This window comes from Alexandromys fortis, unplaced genomic scaffold, assembly GCF_014885135.2.
Source record: "Alexandromys fortis isolate MF-2015 unplaced genomic scaffold, M_Fortis_MF-2015_v1.1 scaffold_93, whole genome shotgun sequence".
In the NCBI taxonomy this organism is placed as follows: domain Eukaryota; kingdom Metazoa; phylum Chordata; class Mammalia; order Rodentia; family Cricetidae; genus Alexandromys; species Alexandromys fortis.
The window spans coordinates 1,416,282-1,422,281 of record NW_026067970.1 but is presented as its reverse complement, the minus strand read 5'-3'; positions in this window follow the sequence as shown (position 1 = coordinate 1,422,281).

Sequence of the window (6,000 nt, the reverse complement as noted above, 5' to 3'; positions counted from 1 at the left end):
TTGGGCAATAACAGAAAATTTCATAGAAATCCCTAGGCATTGCAGGGCCCATATGGTAAATGTAATCAACTCCTAGAGCCACAAACGTAGAATTTGCCAGGAGATGGAAGGGGACGAGAGGAGCGGCACTGATTTTTCATGATACAAGCAATCCTATCGACTCTAAGTTTTCATTCCAAGACCTTCCAATATCATTCTGCCTTTGATGAAGATGAAACAGAGCAGGGTCACGTGTCACGTCACTTATGATAACTTGGCATTATGGCTAGTTGGGAAATAAGAGCAGGCATATGCAGCTCACAAATTTGCTTGCCATAAATTTCCAGCCCCTGTTTATAATGCACCTTTACAGAGAGAGCGGCGCCAATAACATTATATAGCATGGCTCGTGGATGCTATTAACCACCCCTATTGCATGTTGCAAATTTAAAAGGGTTTTAACTTTACAGACAATCCATAGGTTTATGAATTGAAAGCCACTAACGTAAATCATCCCCTGTAATGAAAAGAGAGGAGGAAGGCCTGATATAATTTCTGTTTGTCAAGGTATAATGATGTCACCATGCATTATGGCCTGCACTTAAAGGTGGACGCTCTTCAACAAATCTCTCCTTGGCCAAATACATCTCCATCCTTAATGGACAGCAAAGCACGGGCTTGTGAGTAGTTCACACTCGGTCCTCCAGTGAGGACAGAAAGTTGTTTTTCCTTGCCCTAAACAATTCACTAGAATAACGACCTTTAACATAAAGACTAACGGGGGTGCCTTTGGATGAAGTGCTCTGATGGTTTTCAGAAGATCTCAGAGTGGTTGGCAGATTACACAGCTTGGATCGTGTGGGGGTTCTTTTGATCCCTGTCATTATTTATGTTTATTGTTTTTTAATCAATAATTATCATTAAAAGGGTAGGTTGTAGAGGAAACAACTACTGGTCAAGTTTTACCTTTACTATAACGTGTCTTTACTCACAAAGCTGCGTGGACAGCCGTGGGGGTTGTTTATAATTCAAGGTACCAAGTCGATGGAGCTATAGGGGTTAAATGGGGGCTTCTGGTCCATTCAATAACCCTTGTGCCCTGGGAAGTAGGCTACATAGCTAGGAGAAAGTACTAGAATATGCTGAAGAGGAAGAGGCAAGAGAATCACAAATTCAAGGCTAACCTGTTTTTAAAAAATAATGAAGTATTTATTTTTAATTAATTATGTGTATGTTTGTGTTTGTGTGGGGATATGTGCACTGTGTGCCCATGGAGGACAGAGATCCCTGGGAGCTGGAGTTGCAGGCAGTTCTGAGTTGTCCCATGTGGGTACTGGGAACCAAACTTAGGTCATCTAGAAAAGCAGGATATGCTCTTAATCACTGAGCCAGTCTGCCACCATTTAAAGATACCTTGAGAGCACTTGATAATTAAATGTTGAAATAGGAGCGGCAGGGCTGCGTCCCCAACACCCCGGCCGCTTGGCTAGCTCATGCCCGAAATAACAACACACAAACTGTATTCAGTTAAACACCGCTTGGCTCATGGACTCTAGCCCTTACAGGCTAATTCTCGCACCTGGGCTAGCCCATTTCTAATGATATGTGTAAGCACCCCAAGGTGCGCTTACCGGGAAGATTCTAGCCTTCATCCATCCTGTGAGAGTGGAGCATGGTGTCTGTACTCCAGAGAGCAGAGTCTCTCCGGGAGCAGAGCAGAGTCTGACCTCACTTCCTCTTCCACCCAGAATTCTATTCTGTTTACTCCTCCCATCTATGTTCCAAGCCATGAGGCCAAGCAGCTGGTTTATTATAACTTAACCAATGAAATCAACAGATTGATATATGACACTCCCACATCAATTAAATGTTGATTTTTTTTTCAGTTACCTAAGAAAAATTCTCTTTTATCTATGATATTATACACGGGGAAGAATATCCACTGTGGAACTGGTAAGTGCAGACATGGGTTGGGATGCATGCATACCCTACAAGGGTGAACTGCCAAGAATGGAATGAAAAAAGTTCTGCTCAAAGGAGTTTACCCTGCTAAGGCAAACAGTGCTCTGAGCCCGTGACAAGGGCTTATACATAATCTGCATACTAATTATAAGTCATCTGAATGTATTAGATAGAGCAGGTCGCCCAAGGACTTAGTGTCTGGTACAATTTATCTTTGATGGAAAAAAGAAGGAGAAAAAGTATTGTAGAAATCAAAGACTTTGCAGTGATCTCAGAAGCCTACAGAGAGTCTGTCCAATATGTTCTGCAGTTTTTGCCCCCCTATCAGTTCAAGCCACATTGGCTTCCTTAGTGTTCCTTGACTGACTTCTCTGGGGACTTCGGCATGGCTGTTCCCTCTGCTCGGAGAGCTCTGGAGATGAATGTCTGTGTGGCTCACTGCTTCTCTTTCTCAAGTCTTCACCCACACTTCCCCTTCCCCACGACTCTCCTCCCCTCACTACTCTGGCTGTATTTGTAGCTCTCCTTCTTATCCTTTGTTACCACACTGTGGTACTTATTATCATTTAACATGCTACATAATATAGTTTCTGATTACTTTTTGTCATTTACTAGTATACCCATGACATTCAGAAGTGTCTGACCTACAGAAACTCAACACTCCGGTCTAAACAAAAGGCTGTGCCAGGCATGATGACTCAGGAGACAGTGGCAGGAAAATCACCATGGTCTATGTCTTGTGTTCCAGTCTTGCTGAGGCTGCATAGGGAAACCCTGTCTCAAAAAAAACAGGCAAATAAAGAAAACCACAGATAGCATAAAAGATGCTATACTATGTGTGACATGGCCCTTGACTTCAGATCTAGAAAGAGGTTACCAGAGCAACTGCCGAGACCATCTGGTAATGAGGTAGAATAGAAAGGGAAGACAGAGGGGACGGGGAAGTGAATGGACCCTTACTCTTGAGTCCAGTTGAAGGTCCACATCACCTGAGAGTCAAGAATTCCAGCACGATTAATATAATTACATCATCTGTTCTACAAGTTGCCTGCACAGAGGCACTATTCCTTTTAAATAAAAATGCTTCAAATGGAAATGTCAAAATTACAGCGCATCATGCTTGAGACCTAATGGTACACAGCCTTCCTTCTTCCCCAGCTATAAACCTGCAGTGTTCTAGGACTTCCATAGGAAACACCACTTAGTCTATCTACCCTTCGATAGCCTTGGCCTCTCCGGATCCCCTTGTGGCTCCTGGTTTTCTCTTTTCATGTTTCGGTTGCATCAAGACACATCCAAGGCCAACCCAAAAGGTCACAGGGGAGCCCTTCAGCCACCTGTGAGGTGCAATGCGAAGCCATCGAAATTTCATCTAGGACTACTGTGGCGAGCAAATCTCCCTTGAGAAGCCCACACCCAGCCCTTTGGTGTGAGGCAGCCTTCTCCTGAGTGCCTCTCTTTCTAACTACCTGTGTTGAAATCTGTGTTAAACAATCATCTCTTCAAAACCATCCGTCTCTGCTTCATACTGAATTGTCTTGAAATTCTCTTCTGTGGCCAAGTCAAGAGTCTTGGCATCATGTTAAGAGAGTTCTGTGTCTCCTGCCCATGCCCCACTGTCACTGAGAAACTGTGGATCATATCTCTGTGTGTGTATATATATATATATATATATATATATGTGTGTGTGTGTGTGTGTGTGTGTGTGTGTGTGTGTGTGCGCGCACACACATATAATCAGTATAGAGCAAGTGGGAAACAGTTAGGGAGAAGAACAGAGGCAGAGCTAATGAGGAGGAACATGGAGTCCCTTTGCTTTCATGGCACCAAAGGTCTTTCTACAAACCTATCAGAACCTAGGTCAGTGCTGGTCTTTCTTTTATTTTGCCTTTTAGACTAGTGGTCAGGAAGTAAAGGGACAGCTGAAAAGCTCCAAAGACTTCTGAGTGACCTACAATTCTGAAGTCAGGAGAGGAGCAAACTGAGCAAGAGCCCAAGATAGCTCAAGCTGAGTTGAGAAAAATGCCCTCAATGACACTGTATCAGTTAACTTTCTGCTACTAGAACAAAAGCTCTTGAGACTGGGCACTTTATAAAGAAAATGTTTTGAGTAGTAGAAGTCCTGGATCAGGCAGACTCATCTGTTAGGTGCATCAAAACATGGAGCAGAAAAGGAGATGGCCACACATAGAAGGGACCAAGATTTGTACAAGAACTAACATCAAAAAAGCCCGCATCAATCCCTTTGGTGGGCAGCACTTACAATGATGCAATGGCCTCCTATGAGGCCCTACTACTTCTCAAGATCAACAGGCTGTGGCCCTAGCTCTCACAATGAGCCTCCAGGAAGAACTTGCAAGTCATATCCAAACCATAGCAGTATCCGTTCCAGAAGAGAAGAGGTCATCCGTCCGCACATGGTGGAGGAGAGAGGAAGTGAACGAGCTGCAGATCAGGCGGTGTTTGCAATAGATGTTTTGATTAGGAAAGATCAATAATGTGAAAGCCCCGCCCTTCCTGTGCTGTGAGTACAAATGCAGCCTCAGCAGCATCCCAAAGCAGAAACTTCATAAAGGAATAACATACCTGTGGGATCTGGGAGGAAAATCAGTTAACGATAGAATTTAGCAAAATTTGTAGACTCCTTTAGTTACAGCTTCCCTGAGATCAAAGAGGTCTCCAAGTGGGGGGAATGTGAAGTTGATATATATATATGTGTGTGTGTGTGTGTATATATATACATATATACATATATATGTGTGTATACATATACATATATGTATATATCACAACAGGAAACATATTGAGTCCCTATTTCCTGCCATTTCTTAGTCTCATCCACTGCCAATAAAGTACACCTAATCCTGTTATGAATTGCAGCAGCAGATTTTCATAAAGGGATTAGATTACTATTGATCAACAGGTGATGAAATTCTCATCATGGGCAGAGCCGTTAGCCGCTCTTCACCCACCTTCCTGACCCGGGTGGAGGCCTAGTCCATGCTTGCTCATTAGATGTCTCCATGCAGCAGTGGTTGAAGGGCACAGCTCTTCCTGTTAGCAGGAGTTGTTTCAACAAGCTCACCTTTGAAAGAGAACATGACACCCTAAATGGCAGTCTGTTCTGAACTGTTGGGAGCCCCAGTCGCAACAACCGGAGCTTCTAGGAGCAAGGACCTCGGGATAGATTAAAGCATATATCTTAAGCACCAATGTTAAAGTTAATGCAAAAGTTCAGAGGTGCGAAATGATTCAAATGTGTCCAAGGGGTAGAAATAACATCTCTCAAATCTCAGCAGTGAGTTATGGATATGCGGAATATTAAAAATGCAAAGCTAACTCAATTTGCATTTGCAATGCCCCCTAGCTGCTACTGGGAGGAGGAAATTGCTTTCTGCCAGATTCAAGGGCAGACTACTTAGAGCTACGCTTGAGTCAAGGAGGAGAATCATTCATTTTTATTCTACCACTTAACTCGTGCTTATGTAATCTGTCTGGCACCAGAGTCAGTTGTCTGATATTATTTTCAATCATAGAAAGAGAATATATAATTCAATCATTACACCTTTATTCTCACCTGCTTGGCCATCTCAGGGTGCTTTAATAGTGCCGGTAAACCCCAACCTGTCATCAATCAACACTCTGCTCCGGGACCAGCCCAGACAGAGCGCCAGTCATAAGTATCATTTTTATATTAAGAATAGAGTATTAGGCGAAGCAAGGTTACATTTAGCCATCAAAGGGGGGACAGAAAATGATTCTCTCATGACCAACACCCCATTTCCCACTGATAAGCCATTTGTCCCCAGCAAGCACATTTTCAAAGGATGGTTAGTTACGGACCTAACCTAGCAGCCAATACATTACAAAACAACACCTCACTTTCAATGTTGTGTTTTCCGCTTCACCCTTCCCTCGTCCCTTTGCCTACCCTGCACATTCACCTGGGTTCAGGAGATTTTTCTTATCAGGATTTCATACTGAACTCAGTGGACATTGTCTGTGCCGAGCTTTGTGTCATAGAACTGGCATTACATATGGCTCCCCTTCAGTTAAACA